A 14665-nucleotide genomic window follows, 5' to 3' on the forward strand; every position below is an offset into this window, starting at 1 on the left:
CCCCTGAAAGCCTATCCGCACCATCCCAATGCCTTGGTCAGGAGGCCGCGTTTCTTCGTGAACTCTATAGGTAGGTGTTCTATCCATCATCAATTCATAACTTCGACAATTGCACTCATCATGCCCTACCGACCTATAGAAGTTGTAGAACAATTGTTGTCATATTTGTACAAACGTCTGCAGCAAATGACAATTATCAGTTGCATTTTTCCTTGCTACCTAACATATAGCGCACCACATTGTACGACCCACGCTCGACCCTGCTTGGGCTTCCGGCGACAAAGGCATTGGTCCTCCTCCTATAATATAGTTCACAAAGACCAGGCAGTGGTCTTTGTCATGCCCCTAACCTTTACATTTTAGGCACCATAGCTCTTCGTGTGCCTCTGGCCAAACTGTTCTGTTCTGCTTCAGACTTTGCATTTCAAGGCGAAGATTTTGCAGTTGCGCATGGATCTGCTGAACACTTAGATTTAGATCTTGCATCTATGTTTCATCCAATATTATTGCAAGCTCCAAGACCTTTTCCTGAGTCGTAATATTCTGTTGTGACAATGCAACACTTAGGTGAGGCAGGAGTGAACCCATGAACCATTCGCGGTGTTTCCCATCTGTTAAATTCATATTAGCTTCATAGATTTTACACTTCAATCTCTGATCCAACTCCCAAGGGGTCTCACCTGGTTTCATCGCGATTTCCTTGAATCCCACAATCGACTGTGCCTCGGACTTAAGCCTACTGAACTCTTTATTCAACGCGGTCTAGATCTCTGCCAACACAACGTTTGGGTTATCATTAGAGTACTTGATGTACCAAGTTAGCGTGTGATCCTGCAAAGCACTAACCAATGACGCCTTCTTCATGTGATCATCTGTGATGCCCTAAGCTTCCCATACATCTTTTACAACAAGCCAGAACTAGCCCGGGTCCTTATTTCCCAAGCCCTTAAACAATGGCAACTTCACTGAATTCGCCATGTTGAACTATGGTGGAGGTGGTGGTGGTGTGGGCGAAGTCATAGCTGATAGTGGTGAAGGTGGAGGTGGTGTAGGTGGAGGTGGTAGTCACGGGAACCCTTGTTTTATCAACTAAACTGCACTTCATAGAGAAGCCTGCGTTACTCCCTCTTCGTCACTCAAAGGCGGTGAAATCAGTGGGCTATATTAAGGACCCTTTCTTCCTTCATTCCTGCAATTCTTTCCATTGCACGTAGCTCTGAACATCAAGGTAGCGGCATAACTCGCTTTTCACACAATAACATATTAAACCAAGTATTTAAATACTTCAAGTACTTACCTCACAGAGCTTTGAAAAAGCGTCGCTTCAGCTCATTGTAACTGACTGAGGTATCGACTGCGAATTCAGTCACAAACCCTCCTATGATATGATTGAGACAATGATCGACATCACAAATGATCTTATCCGCAGAGGCTTCTAGCCTCTATACTAATTCTGAGGTCGAGACAATAGGACTGTCAAGCCTCCACTTGCCTTGGCTATCTGCTAGCTTCACAATCCACTTGTATAACTCAACTGGAAAGGAACATAAAAAGATCACATGGATTTTTTTATACACTTACCTGTCTAACCATTGTTCCTTCATCAGTCGCGGATTTCTGTTCTCCTACGTCGCGAATTTGTGGATCTTCATATCTAATCAGCCTTTGATCTCTTTCTTAGTTGGATTCCAGTGATATGACATCACACATCTCTCATGCAGATTCTAGTCCCGACAACAGAACCATTTGTTGGCTTTGTGGGCCCTGACTCAGGTTCAACGTTAATCAGCCAAACAAATCCCTACACTACTAGCCCTTTCATCATCAACTCGCGGAGTGTGGACCGAAGTCTCACCTGAAGCAGTATGGGGGGATGTTGTAACCAAGTTTCCGCACCCTAACATGGTCGTCATGTTGTTTTATACCCCCCGCTCATGTCTTCATGCAGGTTGATAATCCTTAGGGCTTATCGATCTACCCTCTATCGCACCCTTCAGTACCTTTGCGAAGGTGTACAATTGACCTTCGCGTAGCCCTAACTAGCAGTTCAAGTACTTTTGTGTTGCTATGATGATGTATTATATAGGTTCCCAAGTTATCTCAATTGTTTTACCTATTCTACCAATCCATTACAGTTACCATCGCATAAACTGATAATCATACTTGCGTTCAATTAACAGATATAATCACGTAAATTCGTGCATCAAATAAACATTGTAAAATAGACCCAAATCACAATATAATCAGATGCATTAACATAGGCTAAATAAACAGTGTAGGTTTTAACCCTGTATAGAAATTACCTGCATACGAATTCTAAAACACAGAAAATAAACAATGCAAGAGTATAACACATAAAACACATATATACAGAGATTTTCCCCTAGATCCTAAAATCGGGAATACCAACTTGATTTTTCATTATGTTCCTTTCAAAGTTAGAATACATATTTATACATGCCGAAGCATCCAATACCATGGACCGAAAACCATCGCATCCAAAACCAGGACCAAAAACCATTGCGTCCAAAGACATGTGTGAAAATCATGCACAAAACCATAGGTGGGTCCGCCCAACCTAACATAGGGTCAAAAACCAAAATTTTCCAGGGCGCTGCCCCAGACCCTATAAAGTGGGGTTATGGGTACCACTCAAACCCCCTGTGACCTCCCCCCCTCTAATCCCCAGTTAACTATGTGGGCTAGTCATGGAAAGAATATAACACAACCCAACATTCTCCCACTTTTTGTTTTCTTTCCACAGGGGGCCACAAGAGAGCTTAGTCATTTATCCAGCCCTACAATGCCCATTGTTTCTCTACACCAAGAGAACTTCTCAGAGCTCATAGATTTTTTCAATGCATCTGCAGTATTCTTCAAAGTGTCTACCTTTACCAACAACACCTTTTTGTCTTCTATCATATCCCTCACAAAGTGATAATGAACATCAGTGTGCTTTGTCTTTGAATGATATGCAAGGTTCTTTGCCAAGAAAATTTCACTTTGGCTGTCATAGTCTATCCTTATAGCTTCCTGTACTAACCCCATACTTGAACTCAATCTCTGCAACCAAATTGCTTCCTTGCTTGCATGAGTGGTTGCCATGTATTCTGTCTCTGTAGTTGATAGTTCCACTACAGATTGTTTCTTACTCATCCAACTGACTGCACCTCCAAATAGGTTAAACACATACCCACTTGTAGATCTTCTCTGATCCAGATCTCCAGCCCAGTCTACATCAACAAAGCCATGAATATCCAACACTCTGTCCAATCCTAGCCTTCCTTGGTAGCACAAACCATAATCACTAGTGCCACGCAAATACCTGAAAACCCGCTTCACTGCCGTCCAATGCTCCCTTCCTGGTTTTGACATAAACCTGCTCAATACTCCCACTGCATGTGCAATGTTTGGTCTAGTATAGACCATTGCATACATCAGGCTACCGACTGCACTTGCATATGGAACACGGGACATGTCCTCTTCCTCTTCTTGTGTCTTGGGACACTGTTCAACAGATAACATCACACCTACAGGAATAGAAACCTTCATCGGTTTATTATCCTGCATATTAAACCTCTGCAGTGTTGTCTCGACATACTTCCTCTGGTTTAACCAGAGCTTCCTCTTTTCCCAATCTCTTTTAATTTCCATGCCCAAAATATAGTTTGCAGCACCAAGATCTTTCACGTCGAATTTGGAGGACAATGGGGTCCTCAAATCCTGGATAATTTCTTTGTCATTTCCAACCAGCAACATATCATCCACATACAAGACCAAATAAATAACACAGTCACCAATTAATTTAAAATACACACAGTGATCTGCTTTGCTTTTGGTGAAGCCAAGTCCCCGTATAAATGTATCAAATTTATGATACCACATCCTTGGTGATTGTTTTAACCCATACAGAGACTTCTTTAACTTACATACCAGTTCTTTCTTACCCTTCACCACAAAGCCTTCAGGTTGTTTCATGTATATTTCCTCTTCCAGATCCCCGTGAAGAAATGTTGCCTTTACATCCATCTATTCCACCTCAAAATCAAAAGCAGCAGCAACAGATAAAAGTAATCTAATAGAAGTTACCTTGGCAACAGGAGAAAAAAATATCACCAAAATCAATTTTCGGCACCTGGGAATAACCTTTTGCTACCAAACGAGCTTTGTATTTCTCCACTTTTCCTTCTGCATTTGTCTTCTTTTTGAACACCCATTTGTTGCCAATGGGTTTCCTTCTAGACGGCAACTCCACCAGATCCCAAGCCTCATTTTTGTGCAAAGATGCCATTTCATAAGCCATGGCCTCTTTCCAGAGTTTTCCATCCTCTGAATCCACTGCTTCCTTCATAGTTCTGGGATCATCATCAGTAACAGACAAAGCAAAATTTGAATAGAAAGCAGAAGGACTATACCTTTCTGGCTGCCTTCTTTCTCGAACTGATCTTCTCACAATTGGAGTTTGTGACTCTTCATCTTCTAATTCCTCCTCTGTTGTAGAGTCTGATTCTTCCTCCTTTAGCTCAAACTTTATCTTCTTAGGTTCCTTTGGTTGGACTTCATGTTTAATAACATCTTTCACCTCTCTGAACACCACATCTTGGCTGTACACAACCTTCCTTGTTACTGGGTTCCAAAGCTTATAACCCTTTAAACCATCCTTATACCCAATAAAGATGCACTTTTCAGATTTACTATCCAACTTGTTTCTTTTCTCCTTTGTAACATGTACATATGCATCACATCCAAATACCCTTAGATGTGAAAGAGAGGGTTTCTTACCAGTCCATAACTCTTGTGGAGTCTTATCCTCCAACGCTAATGAAAGTGACCTGTTGACTAGCTAACATGTAGTGTCCTTCACCTTTGCCCGGAATTCCTGTCCTAACCCGGCACCACTGAGCATGCTTCTTTCCCTTTCCATCAACATCTTGTTCATTATTTCTACAACTCCAATTTTCTAAGGTGTATATGGAGTAGTCTTCTGTCGTGATATACCACACTTTTTACAAAATTCTTCAAATTCCTTGTTCTAAAACTCTCCACCATTATCTGTCCTAAGCACCTTTATCTTCTTCCCTATCTGGTTTTTCACCAGAGCCTTAAATTCTTTAAACCTGTCAAAGACTTCATATTTCTTCTTAAGGAAATATATCCATGTATTCCTTGAGAAGTCATCTATAAATGATACATAGTACACAAACTTACCCAGTGATGGAACCTTTACAGGTCCAAACACATCACTGTGCACAAGCTCTAATATATGTTTCACCCTCTTACCACCAGAGGGTAAACTCACCCGATTCTGCTTCCCATATACACAATTTTCACAGAAATCAAAATCCAGAGAGCTATTACTCATACCTTCTACCATACCTTTACCATGAAGCATTCGAAAGCCCTTCTCTCCAATATGTCCAAGAATTTGATGCCACAACATGGTCTTCTCTCCAGAGACCACTAGATTTTTTGCTCCACTTTCAGGAACCATAGAACTATTGCACCCATCAATAACAGTGCTACCTTGCAGCTTGTACAGAGTTCCAATCCGAACTCCCCTCATCAATACTAGTGCTCCCTGGACCATTTTGCAGGTATCCTTCTCGAACACTGTTTTTACACTTGCATCATCCAGCTTGCTTACAGAAATTAGATTTCTGGCTAATGCAGGAATATGTAGAACACCTGGAAGCGTTCTAACCCTTCCACCTTGCAACTTCAATGTTACTTTTCCGCGACCAATGATTCTAGCCTTCCTGTCATCCCCCAAGAAGACATCACCACCATCATATTTCTCATACTCGCAGAACCACTCTCTATGGGGAGTGAAGTGAAAGGATGCACCTGAGTCAATCAACCATGCCTCATGATCTACATGTGTACTTGAAGAAGCCAAGTACACATCCCCACCTTCATCTGAGGTGGTTTTCACCTCTGTAGAAGGAGCCTCATCAGATCCCTTTCCTTTGTCAGGAGCTTTATATTTACAGTCCCTTTTAAAGTGGCCTTCCTTTCTGCATTTCCAACACACCACCTTTACAGGTTTTCCTGGAGATTTAGATCTCCCTCTAGATTTAGATCTCCCACTCGATGAATTATTTTTATTTCTGTTCTAGGACCATCCTCGTACAGATAAGGAATCACCATTCTGGCTCTCCATATTTTTCTGTCTCATCTCCTTCGTTAGCAAGGCTGAGACGATTTCATCAAACTGCAAGGCAGTTGCATTGCTACCTATTGCAATAACCAGAGTATCCCATGAATTTGGTAGAGAACACAACAAACTAATGCACTTATCTTCATCTGAAAGTTTAATATCAACAGATGCTAACTGACTTACCACAATATTAAATGCATTCAGATGCTCTGTCACCGAGTCTCCATCTTTCATCCTCAGGTTATACAACTTTTTCCGTAGGAACAGTTTATTCACCAGAGACTTAGATTGGTACAAAGTCCTTAACTTTTCCCACAAAGCCTTCACCATATCTTCCCTTGATACATTCAACAATACTGAATCTGAGACACAAAATCATATTGTGTTCTTTGCCTTCCGATCCAACTTCTTCCGTTCTTCATCGGACACTCCCGTTGGTTTAGTACCTGGATCTACTACAATCCACTGATCTTTATCCACCAACAGATCCTCCATCTTGAGTTTCCACAACTCAAAACTCCAACCATTAAATTTCTCAATCTCTATCTTTCCACTGCTCGCTATCTTCTTTCACCACCAGAATCGATCTCGCAGATCTCCTACTGAACAGGGTCTTCCACAGGCCCGAGCGAAACCCCTCAGCAACAAAGGCATCCCCTTGCAGCCAAAACAACTTTGATACCAAATGTAGGTTTTAACCCTGTATAGAAAATACCTGCATACGAATTCTAAAACACAGAAAATAAACAATGTGAGAGTATAACACATAAAACACATATACATAAAGATTTTCCCCTTAATCCTAAAACCAAGAATACCATCTTGATTTTTCATTATGTTCCTTTCAATGTTAAAATACATATTTATACATGCCGAAGCATCCAATACCATGGACCGAAAACTATCGCGTCCAAAACCATGGACCAAAAACCATCACGTCCAAAGACATGTGCAAAAATCATGCACAAAACCATAGGTGGGTCCGCCCAACCTAACATAGGGTCCAAAACCAAAATTTTCAAGGGCGCTGCCCTGGACCCCATAAAGTGGGGTTACGGGTACCACTCAAACCCCTTGTGACCTCCCCCCCCTCTAACCCCCGGTTAACTACGTGGGCTAGTCATGGAAAGAATATAACACAAGCCAACAAACAGTAATTGTAGAATACTTCTCTTTATTGATATATTCCAATTTAATATAGACTCTATCCACCCTGTGCACACAACTACAGGGGTTCGCTCACTTAGCTGCGGACTTCTACACTAGGCCTTTGCACACTCAGCTACAGAGCCTCTACCTACGCTAAGACCTCAAAACAATTGGACTTCTCCACTTTACTTTGCTACTTACTCTTCGCTCCTTTTCTATTCTAAATACTCAGAGCTTACTTACTTAGCTCCTTTTTATACAATCCCATGGTCTGTGGGCCATGGGTAGGTGTTTATAGCCAACTTGACGCTTTACAAAATAAGGGCGGAAAATGCTTTATGACTCTTGACACAATCACACTCCGTGACTACAAAATGCGGAGAATTTACAACTTTATTACAAAATTGTCCCAAAACATGGGATTTTATCCCCAAAACTTCTCTTGGGGGAACCCATTCCCACTTAAGCCACTTGATCCAACCCTTCCTTGCTTGATCCTTTCTTTCCTTTTCTTACCTTTTCTTTCCTTTGATTTCTTGATCTCCTTATCATATTAGGTATCTTTTCCTCTCTGAAACCAATTCTGAAACTGAAATGACAAAATACTAAATAATAAAAGCTATGAATTGGTCTTCAAAAGCCTTTTTATTATTGATGCCTCTAATTTCTTCATTTTCCTTCAATTTCCTTCTCACATGCAACCTATGACCTTTCACCTCCCTTTTCTCCTAATTTCCTTTATTTTCATAAAATAAATGCTAATACTTTCTTTTTTTCTTTTCAAATCCTTTTCCATTGCCTTTTCCTGTTGGGTGTAGAGCCTGATTATCTTCTGTATTCAAAAGTATCGCCGCATTGGACCCCAGTTTATAATGGGCTGGAAAATCTGCCCGTAAAATATATGCTGCAGGGGGGTCCTCGGGGGGGCGACTGCGACCTTTGGGAGCCACCCCTGGGGGGAATTGGGGGCAGTGCCCCCGAAGCTAAAAATAGATGTAAAATTTCCTTGTAAAATGTTGTAATTTCGTAGTCAATCTGGGCCGTTCATTAGGCGGAGATATGACGGTAGAAGTTATGTTTAATTTAGGGTTTTTTTCCCTAGAAGGAAACCCCTCGCTATATATGAGGGAATTATATTGTGTCTATGTATATCTGTATTCTAAGTGAGGAAGAGAGAGGAGATTGAAAGAGAAGAGGGAATTACAGGGGATATATTGTAGGTTATATCTCTTCAATTTGCTGGATAATATAAAAGGAAGGACTGTCTGTTTCTCTATGGACATAGCTGTTACAGGGAAAAGTGTCTATGCAGAACTGCTAATCCCACTAAGGTGTGATAGCTACCTTAGAAACAAACAAAGTAAAGCTACTTTCGTTTTTCCTTTATGAAATATAGATGAGAGAAGAACAAAGGAGACCAACCTCTGTCTTGCGCTTAGCTCCTAGTTCGATTCCTCTCTCTTTCGATAGTCCTTTGCTACTCGCTTCCTTGTACGCCCAGCTTCACAGAGTACCTGTAGGATCAAAGTAGCATAACACTATACAAGAACATGGATCTATAATCATAAACAATCTAGGATCAGATGTAAATTGACCATACAAATGCATAAAACATAAATAACACAAGAGTATGGAGGAAAACTTGAATAGCTTTTATTGATAATCAAGAAAGAGCCAAGGGAGTTACAACCAGTTGTTCTGACCCAGCATCATCCTCTCAGCAAGTAAGCCCTTCTTCACCTCATACAAAGCTTAGATCACCCAACACTATGATGTTGCCTCAAGAAACCAATAGCAATTCCTTCCAAGATGCAAAATTCCAGCCTCTGGATCTCTGGGATGAGGGATCCATATATAGATATCTGTAAGGGAGATGAGTCAGCTTGTGATTTGATTAGTGTCTTCCCTCTGATAGTTCTTGCTTCCACTTGGATATTGATGATCTCTTACTCATCCTTGGTCGAATTCAGAGAGGCAAGTGTCACAGGAGAAGCTTCTGGAAGATTCCATGCCTCTCCACCTCGCGGATAGACACTGCCATTTGTCACTTCTCGCCCATTGCACCCCATAGAAGGGCTTTCTAAAATGCAACGCACCCACACAGTGTACTTAGGTGAGATGCAACGCACTTTGCCTATGGAGCAGCTGAAATGATCCTGTTTTGACCAGTTCTGAGCAGTTTTTCATGGAGAACTTCTGGGAGAAGCTGTAATCAGTTGACCTTGTTCCTTTAGGGGTTAGAACAACACTTTTAGGGACTTAGGAGCCCTTGGTTTATGGACATTTTATGCTTTGGGTTGCAGTGCCCAAAAATGTCTATAACAATAGCCTAAACTGGGTGAACCACGTATATCTGTGTCTCTCTTATTTTATTCATTTTTTGTGTTTATATTTCTGCAATATTTTATGTGTTCCATTTCTCTGTAATAAATAATTTTCTAAAATTGCCAATTTCCATTTAACCATAATACACAACAAGTGATGTCCACTAGGATACTTGGCACAACATTCAACTTGGAATATGTGTCGCATGACCTTGGTCTTATGTTTCCTTTATTAACTTTATTACACGAATTCTTAACCTGGGGTTGTTACAGAACCCTCCCCCTTCATGGAACACCATCCTCGGTGTTCTATGAGACCTATGAGCAAAAAAACCATTGAAACAAAAACATGCTTCCCATGGAGCTTTATAACCCAGATCATTGCAGTATTTACAATTACCATCCTTCTCAAAAGAGAAAAAATCATGACAAATATGATAACATGACAATCGTACCTCTTATTGGAGCTTTATAACAAATATCATCGTTGTATTTACAATATCAATTGTACATAAATATGTACATATACCAAAAATTCATTTGCCTCCACCAGCAAATAGTGAAGGATGCATAGACCGCATCTAATCAACCATCTCCCATGTAACTTCATCGGTCCTAATGTGCTTCCACTTCACATTAACTTGCTCGATTGCTCTATTTTAGAGCATGAGTTGTTTCTGCTGCAATATTCACTAAGGTTTTGACCGGAATTCTCCTTCTGGCTCCACTTGCAATACAAACCAATCAATAACATGATAAACACCCTTTACATATCTTTTAAGGAATGAAACATGGAAAACATCATGGAATTTCACTTTCGGAGGCAATGAAAGTCTGTAGGCCACTGGTCCAATCCTCTCAAGGATCTTGAAAGGCCTGCAATACGGAGGTGCCAAATTGGCACATGATCCAATCCTTAGGGAGCTCTTCTTGGGCTTGATGTGCAAGTACACATGCTCCCCAACATGAAACTCCTTAAATTCCCTATGATTGTCTACATAATTCTTTTGTCTGTCCTATGCTACCTTTATTTTATTTTTTTATAACCTGCATCTCTTGTTCCATTTATGCCAACATGTATGGTCCAATAAGTACCTTGTTCACTGGATCACTCCAGATGATGGGAGTATTACAAATCCTCCCATAGAGTGCCTTAAACAGACTCATCCTCAATGACTCCTGGTAACCATTGTTGTAAGCAATCTCAGTGAGTGGAAGATACTCCTACTTTCGTTGTTGATGCATAACATACATCTTCATCATATCCTATAGTATCTTGTTGGCCCTCTTTGTATATCCATTTATCTACGGATGATAATTTGTACTAAAGGCCACCTCTATACCCAAACCTGCAAATAACTCCTTCCAAAATATGGAAGTGAACTTGGCATCTTTATCCGACACAATCTTATTTAGAACACCACGAAACCTCTTTATCTCACTGATGAAGACCCATGCCACCTCACTAGATGAATAACTGTTCGTCACTAGAATTGAGTGAGCTAAATTTCTCAACTTGTTAACCACAACCATGATGGAATCATGCAGCTTCAATTCCCACAACAAACCTGTAATTAAGTCCATGGAAATTATCTCCCATTTCCATTTTGGAATCAGAATAGGGTGTAACAAACTAGGTGGGTGCTTACACTTAACTTTAACTTACTCATAGTCTAAGAATCTAGCAACAAACTCTACCACTTCCTTCTTTAGATTCAATAAATAGTAGAAATTCTTCATAGTTGTCAATGTCTTCTGATATCTTGAGTGACCTGAATATGGTTTGACATGAAACTCCCTCAAGATAAGCTTCTTGAGCTCACTGTCATCTGACACATATATCATCTCCCTGAATTTGACCAAGCCATATGCTGTGAGACAATAGTCCACATCCTAATAACCTATACCCTATTGTAACCTATGCCTAAGTTGTCGATACTTATCACCCTGTTGTCCCTCCTGTAAGATCTGATCCTGTAATTTTCTGCCATAAGAACTCATAGCTGCAACATTATTTACCCGCACTATCCTACTGAGATCATATACAACCCTGTTTTCATTTCCTTTAATGTATTTGATCTCAAATTCAAACTAACTAAGCATGGCCAACCATCTAGCTCACCTGGCATTCATTTATAGTTGGTCAAACAAGTACCTCATCCCACTATGATCACTTATAAACACAAATCTCCTACCAAGAAGATAGTGTCTCCACATCTTCAATGGATGAATGATCGTTTCCACCTCAAGGTCACAAGTCACATATTTTTTCATATGTTCATTCAATTTCCTTGACTCATAGCACACCACACGTCGCTCCTACATTAGGACTCCACCAATGTAAGCATCTATGCACACCACAAACTCTTTATAGGGATTTGTAATCTTTAACACTGGATCATTTGTCAACAACTCCTTCAATTGCTCAAAAATTGTTGCACATTCTTCTATCCATTCAAATTTGTTCCCTTTCCTTCGCAATGATGTAACAGGATATGCAATCCATGAGAAGTTCTTGATGAACCTCATGTAGTAACCTGTTAGCCCCATGAATGATCTGACCTCATCCACATTTCTAGGAGTTTCCCACTCTGTTAGGATATTCCGACACATAGGAAATAGTTAAGTACAACTTGGTCTAGTTTAGAGTTAGGTAAAGTGTGTTTCTTTACCGTTGTACATTTTGTAACTTACAATCCGACGGTCACGATATGTAGTGATCCGACGGTTCACTCTCTCCTCGGTATTACCGACACTTGATCCGTGGCTTGACACCCGATTGGTCCATGAGTTCTATTTAAAGCGCATGGAGGGTCATTGTTCGGGTAATCCGTGCATGAGAGAAGCTTATGTAAATTTTCATTCTTTGATTAATAAATTGCCTGTAGTACCCACGTTGGGACAGGTCGTGGACTGTTTCCCTCTTTGAGGGTTTTAACCACGTCAAAATACTGGTGTATTGATCTGTGATCTGGTTGTGAGCGGTGTCCTTTTGGTGTTCTTTCTGAGGAACTTACCCTGTAAATTCCTACATGGTATCAGAGCTATTTGAGGGCCGCGTCCGTTGGTGATCCAAATCTGAAGCCGGTAGAACTGCATGCGGCTGTCGTTTCCTAGATCTGTTGTTTCTGACTGCTTTCGGGCCGAGAGGACTGCTCTGTTGCGTTCGGAGCATCTGTTCCAGTGAGGAACCCCTTTCGTTTCACGCGAAAAGGTTTCCGGTAGCCCTAGCTGCGTCATTTTTCAGATCGGGAGGTATACAGTGTTTTTGCAGTTTACTGTTATTTTCTCTCTGCTTATTTCGGTTTCGGTTTATTTAGCCCTTTTTTTTTAACCGGATCTATACCTTTCATTTCTGCGTATGCTCTTTGCCCTGCGACTCTGTGCGATCTGGGCAAATCAGAAACAGAAAGGAAGGATTTTTCTCATGCGTATGCTCTTTTCCCTGCACCTTAGTGTGATCTCGGAAAATCAGAAACATTGAGAAAAATATTTAGTTTTTCGGCTAAAGCTAACTTTGAGCCGCAAGGTTCATTTTTTTAAAATATCTAGTTTTTTGGCTAAATCTAACTTCGAGCCGCAAGGTTCGTTTTTCTTTGCATATTCGTGTTGGGTTTTGTGTTTTGTGTTTTGTAGGGAAAAAGAGCTTTCTCAAGGCAAGCACGCAAACAAAGCCCCCCCCCCCCCCCCCTCTCTCTCTCTCTCTCTCTCTCTCAAATTTTTTGTATAGATCAATTGGTTCAAAGCTATTTTAAGAGAGTAGAGGTCTTGGGTTCAAGTCTCCATTTTGTGGGGGCGGATTTTTTTCATTCCCGCACATTCGCGCACTTTGCCGGCAACTTCAACAATTTTTTTTCAAAAAGCCATAACTTCTTCATCCGGAAGCCTTTTTCAGAGCCGTTTTTTTTAAAACAGCCTAATTTTTCGAGATCTATCCATTGGAACACTTACTTTCAGCATCTTCAGCTTCAATTTTTTTAAAAAATGGAAAGTCCATGCCAAGTCATTCTTGACAGCACTAACTACTTCCAATGGATAGCCTACATGGAAGATTTACTTAGAAGTAAAGGTCTCTACAGAATAGCCACAGACCAAGAGAAGAAACCAAAAGATGAAGACAAGGCTGCAAAATGGGAAAATAGACAAGATCAAGCACGTGGTTTGATAGGGATGTCTATTTCTCCTGATCTAAGATTCCATATTGCAGAACTTGAGACTCCTCATGAAGCATTGGAAAAAATCACTAAAGTTTTTGGGATTAAAAATGAAATTAGAGCCCATCAACTTGAAAATGAGTTGCTTACTTTGGATCCTAATAATTTTTCTTGCATTGAAGATTTCTTGTCCAAATTCAAGACCCTTAGATATCTCTTGGAAGGTGTTAAGGTTAAGAAAGAAGATAGTAACCTTATTTATTCCATCCTTACTAAGTTGGGACCAGCCTACTCTGTATTTGTTTCCACTTTCCATTCTACAAGGGAAGCGTTCATTTGTCAAGGAAAAGACTACAAGGCCCCTTCCTTTGACTCCTTTTGTGATTCCTTAATAAGAGAACAAGAAAAACTCTTACACCTTGGTCTTCTTAATCTTGGAAACTCTTCCAAGAAAGCGTTAGCCGCCCAGCAGCAACCAAATTCAAAGAATCCTAAGAAGTCATATCCTAAAAAGAATGGTCCTAAACCAAACAAGGGTCCCAAGCAAACTCAGCCTCAAAATGAAAGATCATTTCAGCAAAATGATAAGACCAATAAAAACAAATGGAAGAAGACTGATAGACATTGTAACTTTTGTAATCGAGATGGCCACTTAGAATCTAAATGCTTTAAGAAGATGGAAGCCTTGGAAGCCGCAATGAAGAAACATAACATCCATGTGGAGCATACTTCAACTTCAACTTCCGGAATGGCACTTTCTGCATATCGTTGTCAATCATCTCAGTCTGGTTATGCATTAAATGTCTCTTCTTCTTCTCCTTCTCATGAGTGGCTCATTGATTCTGGAGCCTCTTATCACATGGCCAAAAACCAAGCCATGT

Source organism: Pinus tabuliformis, chromosome 8, assembly GCF_031772625.1.
Source record: "Pinus tabuliformis cultivar Carrire ecotype Pingquan chromosome 8, CPIR1, whole genome shotgun sequence".
Taxonomy (NCBI): Eukaryota; Viridiplantae; Streptophyta; class Pinopsida; order Pinales; family Pinaceae; genus Pinus; species Pinus tabuliformis.